This window comes from Loxodonta africana, chromosome 6 (assembly GCF_030014295.1).
Source record: "Loxodonta africana isolate mLoxAfr1 chromosome 6, mLoxAfr1.hap2, whole genome shotgun sequence".
In the NCBI taxonomy this organism is placed as follows: Eukaryota; Metazoa; Chordata; class Mammalia; order Proboscidea; family Elephantidae; genus Loxodonta; species Loxodonta africana.
In genome coordinates, this window is record NC_087347.1 from 81,305,711 (window position 1) to 81,322,477 (window position 16,767).

Genomic DNA, 16,767 nt, shown 5'->3' on the forward strand with positions numbered 1-16,767 from the left:
GGCCTTAGTGGCTGGTGTGTAAATTTGAATAATAGTCGTATTAACTGGTCTTCCTTGTAGGTGTATGGATATTATCCTATCACTGACAGCATAGATCTTGAAATGTTCTTTTTGACAATGAATGCAACGCCATTCCTCTTCAAGTTGTCATAGTAGACCACATGATTGTCTGATTCAAAATTACCAATACTAGTCAATTTCAACTCACTAATGCCTATCATGTCGATATTTATGCATCCCATTTCATTTTTAATGATTTCTAATTTTCCTGGATTTATACTTTGTACATTCCACATCCCAATTATTAATGGATGTTTGCAGCTGTTTCTTCTCATTTTGAGACGTGCCACATCAGCAAACAAGGGTCCCGAAAGCTTGACTCTATCTACATAATTAAGGTCGACTCTACTTTGAGGAGGCAGCTCTTCCCCAGTCCTCTTTTGAGTGCCTTCCAACCTAAGGAGCTCATCTTCTGGCACTATATCAGACAGTGTTCCACAGCTATTCATGAGGTTTTCACTGGCTAGTTCTTTTCAGAAGTAGACTGCTGGGTCCTTCTTCCTAGTCTGTCTTAGCCTGGAAGCTCAGCTGTAACCTGTCCATCACAGGTGACCCTACCGGTATTTGAATACTGGTGGCTGAGCTTCCAGCATCACAGAAACACACAAGCCACCAGAGTATGAAAAACTGACAGATGTGTGGGTTAACAGTCATAATTTCTTCCAAACACAGTTACTGTACGATGAAACTAAATACACCAAGTTCTGGTATTGTTAAGATTTAAAGCATACAGATTTCTAAAAATTTAGAAGTTGTAACCATTAGAGCATAATTCAAGATGAAATATAAATAAATATACTAAATTTTGAGTAGTGAGAAGTAATTTGATTAATTGTTCAAAAACTAAAATTTGTGCATTTCTTGTCTTATGATATTTCCGCCTACATTGTCATCCAACTATGGCATAAAAGTATATGACACTGCATACAGTTCAGGACTCCACAATGTCACAGGGTGTAATGAAAAAAAGAGAACAATGGGACCTATCATTGTATTTCAGTTAGCAATACTTAGTACTTTAATGCTCTCTAGCAATCTTCACTAGCTTTCAAGTTGCTTTGGAAACTTTTAATAGATTTTGCATTTTGGGGGGGGGGTTATTTTCTTATTATGCTAATAAAGACCACTGCAGATATCCACTAAGGATCTTAAAGCAATGTAATAGTTCATTACATAAATCAAGTTTCATTGAATTTCCATTCAGATTCCTAAAACTGAAAATTACATAAATCAGTCTTCATCACTGCTCCATTATTACATTTTTGAAATAGGATAAAAACAGATACAACAAACTGAGAGTCCACTTTAATTTTAACTCATGGCAAATACTTTTCTACCTAGAAATTCAATGTCATTAAAAGAAAACACCTTCCCAATTTTTAAGTGTAATGAAATTCCTTTGAAATTTGAAAATTTGATTGAAAATATTAATTTTTGCTATGTTTATTATGATTGTTCTTTTTCATTGCATCTTAAAAATACAATTTAAATTTAGTTCAACTCTCAATGGAATTCAATTTGTGACTATTTTAGCTGTTCTAGTTCATGCCAGATCACTGTAGCTGAACGCGTAAAGCATATGGTACAACCCAGTTCTGTGGAGCTAAGATATTCCCAGTTTATTTCCAAATTCCTAATACAAAAGAAAAAAAAGTCACATTTTGGGGGTCCAAACATGCACTTTCCTGAGTGAAAGGGTTAAATACTGCAGGCTATTCAGAAATACCACTGACTGGCTCTTTTTTTTTAGGTGGACCAGGCTTCTTTGCTACATTCACGTGCGAGCAAATATACTTCCGCCAAGCTGTCAGAAAGCATCAGACTGCCTGATCTGCAAGATGAATTTTAAAATCTTTTGAGAAACACAAGGACATTTGCTTCAGGCACTATGATTTCACTATCGCCATCGTAAACAACACGTATAAAGCCAGCCAGCCTCTGGGGTCCAAAGCCTGAAGATGATGATACTTTGTAGGTGGTTAGTAGAATTTTAATCATCGAAATTCATCTGGATCCTTTTTTCAAGCCACAATATTTTGCAGTTGGGCAATCATTTATTTATTGCCTGTGACCACTCTCCTATGCTACCTGAAAATAAGGATGTGATCCTTTATCAAGGAGTTTATAAAGTACAAACACTGTAAGCTTTATTTCTAAATAAATCACACTGTCAAATGAATATACTCCAATCACTAATGTGAAGATAGAGTCTTTAATATTTAACAGCAACTTTAATTCTTGTGCGCTTTTGGAACTATAGCTATGATATCAATTCCACCTACAGACATCCTGAGTAAATAAAAAAAAAAAAAAAAAAAGATGCGGGAAATCGGGAGATTTTCTACGATGCATTTCAGATGCTCTGCTAAGAGAGGCTTATCCCTCGGATGATGTGAGAGACACACTGTTAACACCATCGGGACTACCTTTATATGTACAGTTTCTCACAGTAGCTTTCTGTGAGTTAAAACTACAAGCATTAAGTGTGATTTTCTTAGATTCATTATGCTATAAATACGGAAAAGAAAATTTCAAATTCGGTCAAATAATGCTTTTAAGTTTAAAGTCAGATTTTAAATTAAGGTTTCAGAGCTTAAAACAAATGAGCCAATATAAAAGCTAACTCCACTCCTATCCAGCAAAATGGAATGTAATTACTTCATTCAGTCAGTAGCTATGAATAAGTGAGTCCAGTCGACATGCAAATAAGTAGGCTTCTGAGGTTCTGAATTATTGAAGAATGTAGGGTCCTAGAGTACATGGGATGGAAAGATATCATTATCATTTTTTCAGGGAGCCCAGGATGCCCATTTTCCCCTCTGGCAAAAGTGGGACATACAAAGGTTTTACTTTTAAAGTAAGTGAAATAATCCTTATTTCTTAGCTACTGTTAAAGATCCCCACTGCATACTTCATCTCACCTACATATCACAAGTAGCATTATGTCACCAAGACAAACCAATTTCCTTCATTTAAATGTAAACAACATGTTTTCTGTAAGACACTTCCATCAATGTCAGTGACATACAAGAAATGTCTCAACAGTCTGCCTTGTCACTTACAGAAAGGGGAAGTGAAATTGTTCTTTCACACTCGAATTGAATTCTCTGCCCACTGTTTCATTTAGTTCATTGAATTTGCTCATACACTCATCACTGGCACTGTCCTACAGCCAGGAAATGCTAGCACTTTCACCGGAAACCAACTGGGAAAAAAAGGGCAACAAGAGATAAGAAGCCAATTGTCTTTTCTGAAAGATGGACTCATTCCATTTCTAAGAGGACCTGGCATAAAAGATAGAGCTATGCTTTTCATTTGATGATTTGGGTCCCTCTACTTTTTTTTTTTTTTTACTTAGTAGTTCAGAGTCCCTGGGTGGTGCAAACAATGTGTTTGGCTGCTAACTGAAAGGTTGGAGGTTCCAGTCCATCCAGAGGAGCCTCAGAAGAAAGACTTGGTGATCTACTTCCAAAAAGTCAGCCATTGAAAGCCCTATTGAGGACAGTTGTATTCTGACACACATGGGTTCACCATGAATCAGAATCAACTCCACAGCAACGGGTTTACTTAGTAGTTACGGCTGTGACTGAACCATCGGAGAGCTGCATGATAGAGTAGAAAGACGGAGTCTAGGAATCTACACTAAAGTCCTCTGCCACCAGCCAACAGTTTGATTCTTGTCCAGGTACTCTCCCAGGCTCTCGTTCTCTACGTCTGTAAGATAAGGGAGTCAGTCTAGTTGGTCTCAGAGGTCCTTTCAGTTCCAACATTCTTTGAATTCAAAACGAGGTTTGATTCTCTACTATGGCTTTTGTCCTACTCTGTAATATGCAGAACATTAGGTTCCCTCAAAGAAACTACAATGGGTTTTCCCCTCAATTCCCCCAACTTTGTAAAATAATAAGGTTTTGTATTTGAAACCAGTCTAAAACGAACTTCACCCCCACATAACAGAAATTTCCCACTAGGTCACAATTTCTATCTATTCTTCTTTACCCCTTTTCTCCACTGTTTATCCCAAATCATGGTTCTTATCACACATTCAATGACAAGCTGTTCAGTGATGCATATCACCAACTCCCTTGCAGAGGAGTATCAGCAAATGTTCCCCTCAAAACCCTCGAAAATTCACAAAGTACATTAAGAGCACTGCTGGAAAAAAACTAATCAAACTTTGCAGCTGTTTTCTGTAATAGCCTAAGACATCCCCACTGGCCACAGCGGATATGCTGTCTCCTCCTCCGTGGAATCTAGCAATGGCGACAAAACAGTGATGGCCAGATATCAAAGTAGTTATCAAAAAATAAAATCACTCTCCATCTAAACTCTCACTGTTCCAGGCAAGTGTTCAGGTGCTCAGAACAACTGCCTGACCTATAATTTCTCAAACTCCCCTAAACCACCAGAACATCACTTTCATCTAAAAAGCATCTTGAGCCACAATTGTAAGACCCGATGATGTTTAAGTGACCATTATAGGCACTTTGTGAACTCGCAAGCTACGGAAATCAATAGGAGTCTTGCATAGAGAAGCCCTGCAATCAATTTTTCCAGGAAAGAGTCAATTTGTAACTTTAGGAGAGTCATAGAAACCAGGAAGATTGTAAGCATGCTAGAAACAAGTGGTGTAGTGGTTAAGAGCTCAGCTGCTAAACAAAAGGTAGGTAGTTCGAATCCACTAGCCACTCCTTGGAAACCCCATGGGGCAGTGAGGCAGTTCTACTCTTTCCTATAGGGTCACTATGAGTCGAAATCGACTCGATGGTAACAAGTTTGGTTTTTGGGGATATATATATACATATATATCAATCACAGTGGTGTGGAAACTACTGCACTGCACTGCATTGCACTAGATGAGGTGGCATCTCACAGAAATAGGGTCTTAGATTGACTAAGTTTTTCAGGAGTAGTTAAAGGGAAAAAAGACCCAGAAATAGTAGGTAGTTCTGCAGTGCTCAGGGGCTTAGAAAGGGAGAGCTCTCCAAGGTACAAGGAAAGAGCACTTAAGAGCTTCTCCTGAGGGTATTGAATTTAAATGCACACTGGTGAGAACATCCAGTGGACTCATTCTCTTCAGTTTATAAGAACTGTCTGAAATTAATCCATTAACTGATTAAAGAATTCTAAGCATCCTCAAATGCTTCTCGGCACCAAGGGTGGTCACAAGGTATAAAAAGTAAAGTCAGTACCCTCCACGAGGTTATAGTCATTGAGAGGAAGCTATGAAAAAGCTATATACAAACCTTAAACAAAAATAAAAAATATGCCCCCCCCAAATCCACTGTCTGGCAAAAACCATTTTGTGTAACTGGAAACTCTTTTCCTCAAAACGATTGTTTTCTCCCTTCCCCGAAGTGTCCCTTTATCTCCTATTTATTTTTTTGTACTATCTCCAGATTCATAAAAAATAATTAAGTTCTTCTACTCTAACTGAGAGATAAATAATGCAAAGGCTAAAAATTCTTATACAAAAGGTCATCTAAAATGCTTCTAATAATGATGAGGGAGAATTCATAAATATCAAAACAAATTTTGAGTTTTTCGGGGGGGAAGGGTTAAAAACAAATTTCAGAAACCACAGAGCCACAATGTATGAACTTCAGTGTGAATTTTAAAGGGCTGTTCCTGTGAGTTTGAAACCCCCAAGTACAAATGCTTCAGAAAAACAATGTTAGAAAAAAGTACTGTGAGAAAAAAAATAGCATCTCTTAAATGATATCCTTTTGTGTTGGATGGTTTTTACCTTTGCTAATGGAACGCAGCTTTAAAAGGAAGTCTATATCCACTTGGAAACCCTGGTGGCGTAGTGGTTAAGTGCTACAGCTGCTAACCAAAGGGCTGGCAGTTCGAATCCACCAGGCACTCCTTGGGAACTCTACGGGGCAGTTCTACTCTGTCCTATAGGGTCGCTATGAGTCAGAATTGACTTAACAGCAACAGGATTGGTTTTGGTTTTTCTATCGACTTACCCCATTAGTGAGTACAGTCACATGGCTTTTATTACCCTTGATTTGTTTTGCTTTGCATGATGTTACTGTTTTAAAAAATAATTTTAGAACCCCTCTTCCCTTTATAACATGTTTACTGGAAATGGAGATACTGGAAAACAGTCACCTGTTTAAAACCTTCATACTTGCATCTATTACAAGCCATGCAATTTGGAAATGGGTAGAATTTTAAGTTAGAACGTATCACACCGAGATAAACGTTCATGGTAAGAACTTAGGAGAAGTATACACATCTAGAAGGTGCCCTTATTCTAGCTCCTGAACTCAGCCTTTATTCAGACATTAAACCTCATCCAAACAACTCAGGGTTCTCAAGACTTTGATTTCACAGCAGCAGTCTCTTTAAAACAAACATCATGTTTTCATCTAGGATATGAATCTGTTGCACACAGCACTGAAAATAGTTTACAATCATTAACAAATATTAGAAGTTCAAAACAGCTCACACAATTAGATTTCAAAAAGCTGACTCTTTCAGAAAGCTGAAGACACATATTAAGCCGTTTCTAGTTGCTATTTATCTGCTTACCTTCAGTTAGGCTCATTTCTGCCTCTCATATCCTCATTCCATAGAGATGTACAGGAGTATACTACTGAGGCTTAATTAACTGAAATGACATCATGCTTGGAAAATAAGTCTGGTATGATGAAAACTTTGGGAGTAGATACAAACCAGGGGATAAAGCTAAAATCCCCAAGAACTGCCCAAGCAAAACAATTTAGAGCACAACCTGAAATGCAGCTCCAGATACTCACGGGTAAAATGAGGAGTGGATGGACTGACACTATCAACACTGCCTGCACTGTCACAGCTAAAAACGTCATCATCCGATTCCCGCACAGAGGCGCAAGGTGAGGAGCCGTCAACTTCTTCAAACTTCCTCTTTAAAATTCCACTCATAGCTGCAGTGCTGTCACATGTACCTGTAACAGGAACAGGAGCAACGAAGCATTGAAACATTTGACCACTGACTGCACAGTCAAGGCCTCAGAGTCATTTGGGTGGGGGGGCCTGCAATTTTTGAACCACACATGTCAGATTATCCTATCTGTGCAGAAATTATTCTTTCCCTAATGCTCAAACTCGTTGAGAACAATTCTATTATGATTCACTGATACTCATACTCCCATTCTGACAACAACAGTATCTTACAAGAGAAAGAAAGTCAAAATTAGGAAAGTGGAATAACAGTGCTGCATAAGGAAATACAGTTCAGTGTTTTGAAACGTCAAAACAGAAGTCAAATACATTTATTTCATTTGTTCTAGTAACTCTTGTACTGTCATTGACAGAGCCAGAGTTCAGAGTGAAATAGATCACTCACTGCATGCTGTCATACCCGGAGCATACTGATTAGGGCATGTCTGTCTTGCTTGGGAATTCTTTCTTCTCAGGTACAAAGGCATCTACTCTCCTGGGGCTCTTCGTCCATCAAAAATCAAATTGGTTGCTAGGAATGGCTATACCTGCAGAATTTAGATGCGTTATTGTATTTCCAGTCAATTCAGCACAACTACAGGGAATACTGTGTCAAAGGAGGTTGGCTGAATAGATTTTATGCAATGTCAACCACAATCCCTAAATCTTTTGCTAGATAAAATAATCTAAATCTCTTCACTCTCTGTATTAACATGGTCAGGGAAAGCCAGTAAGAGGTAGCAGAATGCACCTTAATTTTGTTAATGTTACTTTAGATGAGTTATTAAAGCTCTAGAATAACAATTTCTTCATAGCTATCGAGTGACTGACTGTTAAGGTGATTAGGGGTTGCAAACATAATTCCCTACAATGGCAGGTTACCTCAATGAGTAAAGAGGATCAGATACAGTAAAATTATGAAACCATCTTAGTCCTCTCTTTTGTTTTTCTACTGTTATTTATAACATTAAAAAAGAAAGAAGTTGCCATGGACTCAATTCCAACTCAAGGTGACCCTATGTGTTTCCTAGTATAACTGTGCTCCATAGTTTTCAATGTCATGACCTTTCAGAAGTAAATCGCCAGGCCTTTCTTCAAAGGTGTTTCTGAGTGGATTCAAACTGTCAACCTGCCAGTTTGTAGCTAAGTGCCTAACTGCACCACCCAAGGATTCTATCTGTGACACAGACACCAAGAAATACTCTCTACCCTAAGGAAAATAATAGCACAAGCACAATAATAAATGGCAAATGATAGTTTGGACCCATAATCAACGAGGCAATGGGTAGTAAGTAGTGTGAACTGTGGTAAACTAGGGATAGGCCAAATGAAGAAGCTGCTACTGAGGTCCTGGTCATTTTGGTGCAATGCTTTCACAACTTACTCTAAAATATAGCTAGTACCCCATTCATATCCAGAAGCAATCATTTACACCCTTGGGTTTCACATTTCCCATCCTCCTTCCCCTTATTCTGTTTATAAAGAAGCAATTTTTAGACTGCATTTAAATTATTTAAATTCTGAGCTGGATTAGCTCTATAAGATAGATGACTTGATTAAATCTGTGACTTGGAGGTGTTAACAGACTAAACAGTCAAAATATTCTCTTCCCCATCAGCCCAACACAGTTCCTGAAATGCCTTTCACTACAGATGTATCAGTTGGGGAAACAAACTTATTTTACAAATGATACCTGCAGAAGATATACTACCAGGGAAAGGTGACATCTTAAGCCACTGAACCTCAACATAATAGTTCTATCCATGCCCTTCTGGTAGTCAGGAACAAGGTCCAACTACAGTGACTTTAAAAAAAAAAAAAAGGTAGTAACCTTGGAAGTGGTGACTCTTATTGTTCCCTGATTGACTTCATGCTGTCCCTTGATGTTAGGAGCTGTACTTCTTTGAGGCTTATGTATTCCAGGTCCCTCTGCCAACTGGCTTTCCCTGTTTCTGTGTTTTCTTTTTCCTCATACCCCTAGCTAGCACACAGTTTTGGCTCCTAACAGACCTGCCTCTACCTCCTTGTATCCTGTCAGCCTCAACCCTGAACACCAACTGATGCCTTTTTTTCATTATCTCTCAGTTCAGGTTGTTGAGAAAGGGAATCTTGAGTGCCCTTGTTCAGCCATTTATGCCATTATATACAAAAGAGATCCATTTGTATGCTCTTTTTTAGGGGTAATTTATTATTTATTGAATAAACATTTACTGAGCTTCTATTGTGTGCCAGGTACTATTGTGGTGCTGGGAAATGGCAAAATATCAACATAGAAAGAAAAAATTCTTTAATGGTGTTGTTTGGGGAAGAGGTAGACAAACAATAAACATAAGTAAATAAAATATATAACATGTCAGATGGAGGCAAATGTTATGGAGAAAAATAAGCAGTTAAGTGGTGTAGGGAGTATGCAGTGGGTCAAAAGAGAATATTCGATTTTTAATTGATTGGTATGCCTATCACAAAGAAAAGTGATCCAACCAAATGCAGAAATTATCGAACAATATCATTAATGTCACACACGTAAAATTTTGCTGAAGATCATTCAGAAGCGCCTGCAGCAGTATATCGACAGGGAACTGCCAGAAATTCAAGTTATATTCAGGAGAGGATGTGGAAACAGGTATATCATTGCTGATGTCAGATGGATCCTGGCTGAAAGCAAAGAATACGAGAATGATGTTTATCTGTGTTTTATTGACTACGCAAAGACATCCAACTATGTGGATTATAACAAATTATGGGTAACATTGTGAAGAATGGGAATTTCAGAACACTTAATTGTGCTCATGAGGAACCTGTACATAGATCAAGAAACAGTCGTTCGAACAGAACAAGCGGGATACTGCATAGTTTAAAGTCAGGAAAGGTGTGCGTCAATGTTGTATCCTTTCACCATACTTATTCAACCTGTATGCTGAGCAATTAATCTGAGAAGCTGGACTATATGAAGAAGAACGGGGCATCAGGATGGGAGGAAGACTCACTAACAACCTGTGTTATGCAGGTGACACAACCTTGCTTGCTGAAAGTGAAGAGGACTTGAAGCGTTTACTGATGAAGATCAGAGACCACTGCCTTCAGTATGGAGTACATCTCAACATAAACAAAACAAAAATCCTCACAAATGGACCAATAAGCAACATCATGAAAAATGGAGAAAAGATTGAAGTTGTCAAGGGTTTCATTTTACTTGGATCCACAATCAACAGCCACAGAAACAGCAATCAAGAAATCAAAAGATGCATTGTATTGGGCAAATCTGCTGGAAAAGACCTATTTAAAGTGTGGAAAAGCAAAGATGTCACTTTGAGGGCTAAGGTGCCCCTGACCCAGGCCATGATGTTTTCAATTGCCTCATGTGCATGGGAAAGCTCCCAATGAATAAGAAAGACAGAAGAAGAATTGATGTCTTTGAATTGTGGTTGGCAAAGAATATTGGTTATACTGCGGACTGCCAAAAGAATGCACAAGTCTGTCTTGGAATAAATATAACCAGAATGCTCCTTAGAAGCAAGGATGATGAGACCATGTCTTAAGTACTTTGGACATATCAGGAGGGATCCGTCCCTAGAGAAGGATATCATGCTTAGTAAACTAGAAGGTCATCAAAAAAGAGGAAGACCCTCAATGAGATGGATTGACACAGAGACTGCAACAATGGGCTCAAGCATAACAATGATCGGGAGGATGGTGAAGGACTGGGCAGTGTTTTGTTCCATTGTACACAGGGTTGCTATGAGTCAGAACTGACTCAACGGCACCTAACAACAATAACAAGCTAAGGTAGCAGTGAGAAGGTATGGGACATGGAGGAGGAGCAGGCTATTTGGACATCTGGGGGAAGAACATTCCAGGCAGAATGAATGGTGTGTGCCAAGGTTAGAAAGGTATCCAAGGGCTAGACTGTGTACAGGTCAGTAGGCTACTATGAGGACTTGGGTGAGTTGGAAGCCACTAGAGGGTTTGAGTAGTAGAGTGTCATGATTTGACATATTTTAAAATAACCACTCATTAGTTTGTCACTACATAAGAAAACAGAGATGCCAAAACAATATAAATGTAGATTTGATGGGAGAAAGGAAAGGTCTAGAAATAAAGAAGATACCTTGGGAGGGCACAGTGTCTCTCACATGAACCAGTAAAGTCAGAAGACCTGAAAAGTCAGAGCCTTGGAGAAGTCAATAGTTTTTTTAGGAAGGAAAAGACTGAAAAAAGTTAGAAGAGGAGGGAAGGGGAAGTGCTTCCTAGAGCAATGTGGTTACTTAATTTTCCCTAGAACCATCTAGATTTTCCAATTAGTTGATGACCTTGAAGGCCACCTAACCTGCTATGTTTCAAATAAGACCAATTCTGGGATATTGTACTGCTCTGTGGCGCGGCTCTGGCAATTAAAACTAACAAAGAAAAAATAAAATTTTCTTTATCACTCTAAAGGAGTCCTTATTTTAATTTGGTAAAGAAAGTGTAATACTTAGATGGTGAGCATTATCAGGTACGTACTTGATGGGAAAATGGAGGCAGAGTTAATATTTTACTCACCATCCTTTCTAAGGCTATTTTATTCAAGATTTTAAAAAATTTAAAAATATGACTACTGTCTGCTGCTGCAGGGATTAGAGGACTCTGCCTCTGGATTTGAAAGCCAGACAGTCTCCTGCTATATATGATGACCAAATATAACCTTTCTTTGGTTAGACAGACTCTTTTATCTTCAAGTGACTTGTGGCAATTCTAGAAGTATTGCAGAAAATCTCCTAAGGACCTGAGAGCTGTTGATGGGATATTTTTTATGTTATCATACCTTATGTTTGTTAGCTATAGGGAACTATTGGATGATTGTTGCACTAGAAAGGTGTTTAATTGATGCTCAATCTGTATTAAATCAATGTAAATAATTTGTGTGGATTTGTTAAATTTTCTCACATTTATACTTTTAGTCTCCGGAGTCCCTGAAGAATCTGACATAAAGTCTTCAGAGGCAGAGATTGAGCCATATGATTACATATTTGAGTAAACACAAAACTATAGGAGATGTTTGGGATGTGTGTGTGTGTGTGTGTGTGTGTGTGTCAGAGATAGAGTAAGTGAGCAAGCAAGAGAGATTCATCCTGCTTAGTGTTAGCCAATGTGATTCCACAGTGGCGCACTTGTATTACCAAAATTTCTATGCTGCAATTATTTCCATGGCAACAGACAGTGAGATCATGCAGGAGAATCTAAATTGTGAGAAAGATTGAGATTCGACTCCCATTCAGATGTTTGCGGTAATAAGTGGGAAGGGAGGACAACTGGGGGAGAAGAGAGTTATTATGAATGTTCTTTTTTAAGTTTGTTCCATCCACATAGTCAAGTGAAAGCAATCTTAAACAATATTGTATTGGTTGTTGTTGTGTGTCATAAAGTCCATTCTGACTCATAGCGATCCTATAGAACAGAATAGAACTCCCTGTCTTAGTTATCTAGTGCTGCTGTGACAGAAATACAAGTGGATGGCTTCAATGAACAGAAGCTTATTCTCTCACAGTCCAGTAGGCTAGAAGTCCGAATGCAGGGTGTCAGCTCTAAGGGAAGGCCCTCTCTCTCCATTGGCTCTGGAGGAAGGTCCTCATCATCAATATTCCCCGTGTCTAGGAGCTTCTCAGACACAGGGACCACGGGTCCAAAGGATGCACTCTGCTCCCAGCACTGCCTTCTTGGTGATATGAGGTCCCCATGTCTCTCTGCTTGCTCCTCTTTTACATCTCAAAAGAGATTGGCTTGAGACACAATCCAATCTTGTAGATTGAGTCCTGCCTCATTAACATAACTGCCGATAGTCCCATCTCATTAACATCAGAGAGACAGAATTTACAATACACAGGAAAAATACATCAGATGACAAAATGGTCGACAATCACACAACTCTGGGAATCATGGCCTAGCCAAATTGACACACATTTTTAGGGGACCCAATTCAGTCCATGACGCTTCCCATAGGGGTTTCAAGGCCGTATCTTTACGGGGAGCAGATCGACAGGTCTTTTCTCCTGCAGAGCTGGTGGGTTCAAACTGCTGACCTTTAGGTTAGCAGCCCAACACTTAACCATGGCTCCACAAGGGCTCCTTTAAACAACATTAAGAATCATCAAATAACACAGAATGCTGTTTTTGAGAGTACATGCTTGGAAAAAAGTGTTAGCAAAAGAAAAGACATACAGATGACTTACATTTTCAAGCACCTAAACAATGACAATACCTGTGTATATGTTCAAAGTCAAAAGTTTCAGAATCCTATTCAGAGTTTCCTAACAAAGCCTTGTGTTTCCTAGGTTGAAGAAACAGTCTCTTATTAGGTTTCCTTTATCTAATGAGAATACTGTTTTATTACTGACTCTATATCCAATATCTACCACTCCTCTGTCAGTTCATTGTACTATGGTAGATTACGTGTTACTGTGATGTTGGAAGCTATGTCACTGGTATTTCAAATACCAGCAGGGTCACCCATTGTGGACAGGTTTCACTGAAGCTTCCAGACTAAGACAGACTAGGAAGAAGGACATGGAAATTAACTTCTAAAAAAAATTGATGGGATAGTATCCATACTCTTAAAAGAAGACCAGATAATATGATTATTATTCAAGTTTATACATGAAACACCAATGCTAAAAATGAGGAAATTAAAGATTTTTAGCAACTTCTGCAGTTTGAAATTGATTAAAAATGCAATCAAGATGCATTGATAATTACTAGTGATTGGAATGTGAAAATTAGACACAAAGAAGTAGAACTGGTAGTTAGAAAATATGTCCATGGTGATAGAAAAGACACCGAAGATCACCTGATAGAATTTTACAAGTCCAACGACCTATTCAGTAGAAATATCTTTTTTGAATAACATAAACAGTGACTGCATACATGGACTTCACCATAAGGAACACATAAGAGTCAAATCAACTACATCTGTGGAAAGAGACAATAGAGAAGCTCAATATCATCAGTAAGAGCAAGGCTAGGGGCCACTGCAGAGCAAATTATTGATTGCTCATATCAAGTTCAAGTAAGAAAATTAAAACAAGTCCGCAAGGGCCAAAGTATGGCCTTTGGTATACCCCACTCAATTTGGGGATCATCTCAGGAATTGGTCTGAAACATTGAACACTAAGGACCGAAGACCGGACAAGTTGTGGAATGACATCAAGGACATCATACATGAAGAAAGCAAGAGGTCATTAAAGAGACAGGAAAGAAAAAAAAGACCAAAATAATGTCAGAAGAAACTCTGAAACTTGCTTTTAAAGGTAGAGTAGCTAAAATGAATAGAATAAATGATGAAATAAAACAGCTGAACAGAAGATATCAAAGGGTGGCTCGGGAAGACAAAGTAAAGGATTATAATGAAACGTGCAAAGGCTTGGTGTAAGAAAACCAAAAGGGAAGAACACACTGAGCATTTGTCAAGCTGAAAGAACTGAAGAAAAATTTCAAACCTTGAATACCAATATTGAAGGATTCTATGGGGAAAATACTGAAAGAGGCAGGAAGCATCAAAAGATGATGGAAGGAGTACATAGTCACAGTACCAAAAAGAATTGGTCAATATGCAACCATTTCAGGAGGTAGCATATGACCAAAAACCGATGGTACTGAAGGAAGAAGTCCAAGCTGCGCTGAAGGCATTGGTGAAAAACAAGGCTCCAGGAATTGATGGAATACCAATTGAGATGTTTCAATAAACGGACATAATGCTGGAAGCACTCACTTGTCTCTGCCAAGAAATTCAGAAGGCAGTTACCTGGCCAACTGAATGGAAGAGATCTATATCTGTGCCCATTCCAAAAAAAGCTGAACCAATAGAATGGGGAAATTATCAAATATCATTAACATCACATGCAAGTAAAATTCTGCTGAAAATAATTCAAAAATGGTTGCAGCAGTACATCAACAGGGAACTGCCAAAAATTCAAGCTGGATTCAGTACAGGAGGTGGAACCAGGGATATCTTCTCTGATGTCACATGGATCTTAGCTGAAAGCAAAGACTACGAGAAAGTTGTTTACCTGTGTTTTCTCAACTATGCAAAGACATTCGACTGTGTGGATCATAACAAATTATGGGTGACGTTGTGAAGAATGGAAATTCCAGAACACTTAATTGTTCTCACGAAGAACCTGTACATAGACCAAGAGACAGTTGTTAGAATACAGCAAGGGAATACTACATGGTTTAAAGTCTGGAAAGGTGTGTGTCGGCATTGTATCCTTTCATCATATTTATTCAATCTATACGTTAAGCAATAATCTGAGAAGCCAGACTATATGATGAAGAACAGGACATCAGGATTGGAAGAAGATTCATTAACAACTTGCGATATGCAGATGACACAATCTTGCTTGCTGAAAGTGAAGGACTTGAAGCACTTACTGACGAAGATCAAAGACCAGCTTTCAGTATGGATTATACCTCAACATAAAGAAAACAAAACTTCTCACAAATGGACCAATAAGCAACATCATAAACCAACCAATCCCAAACTTGGCTTCCACTCATAGTGGCCCTATGGGACAGAGTAAAACTGTCCCTAGGGTTTCCACGGAGCAGCTGGTGGATTCAACATCATAATAAATGGAGAAAATATTGAAGTTGTCAAGGATTTCATTTTACTTTGATCCACAATCAACGTCCATGGAAGCGGCAGTTAAGAAATCAAATGATGTATTGCATTGGGCAAATCTGCTGCAAAACACCTCTTTCAAGTGTTAAAAATCAAAGGTATCACTTTCAGGACTAATGTGTGCCTGACCCAAGTCATGGTATTTTCAAATGCCTCATTTGCATGTGAAAGCTGGACAGTGAATAAGGAAGACCGAAGAAGAATAGACACCTTCGAATTATGGAGTTGGTAAAGACGATTGAATATACCTTGGACTGCCAGAAGAACGAACAAATCCATCTTGGAGGTACAGCCAGAATGCTTCCTAGAAGTGAGGACGGTGAGATGTCTCACGTACTTTGGACATGTTACCAGGAGGGACTAATCCCTGGAGAAGGGCATCATGCTTGGTAAAATAGACGATCAGTGATAAAGAGGAAGATCCTCAGTGAGATGGACTGACACAGTGGCTGCAACAATGGGCTAAAACAGCAATGTTTGTTAGGATGGCACAGGATGGGGCAGTTTTTGTTTTGTTGTACGTGTTTATGAGTTGGAGCTGACTTGACGGCACCTAACAAGAGCAAAATACCCAACAATGCTTTTGAGAAGGATATAAAATAATTTTAATACTACTCCTAATATGGAAATAGTTACAATTTGTACATCTACCAAATATAAGAATTAGATTTTGAATTAAAATGACAGTTTACTAATTTTATACAAACTTAGTGACTCAAAAGACAGAAATTATTAGTATTTAAGAGTAGTAGAAAATCATAAGCTATTAATTTATATACTCAATTTGTGGTATTGTATTAAGAAATAACTGGATTAGTTACTGAATCAGGACAGATTACTTAAATAATATAAATGTGAAAATATAGTTCCCTATTTTGAGGAAAGAAATATTACAATTGTTGGGTACACTGATCTTTCTACCAATGGAAATTATTTTTCTAAATATAATAGAGTCTTGAACTATACGCAGGTCCTCTCAAAAACCATAAATATTTGTTGCTGACAAGTTTGCAGAATAAAACATATAATGGCTGAGATTTTGTGGTCATTGGACTTCAACTAAATGCCCCACCAGAGAGCCCAAATATACTAAGTTGTAACCTTCCCCAACTATATATTTATTT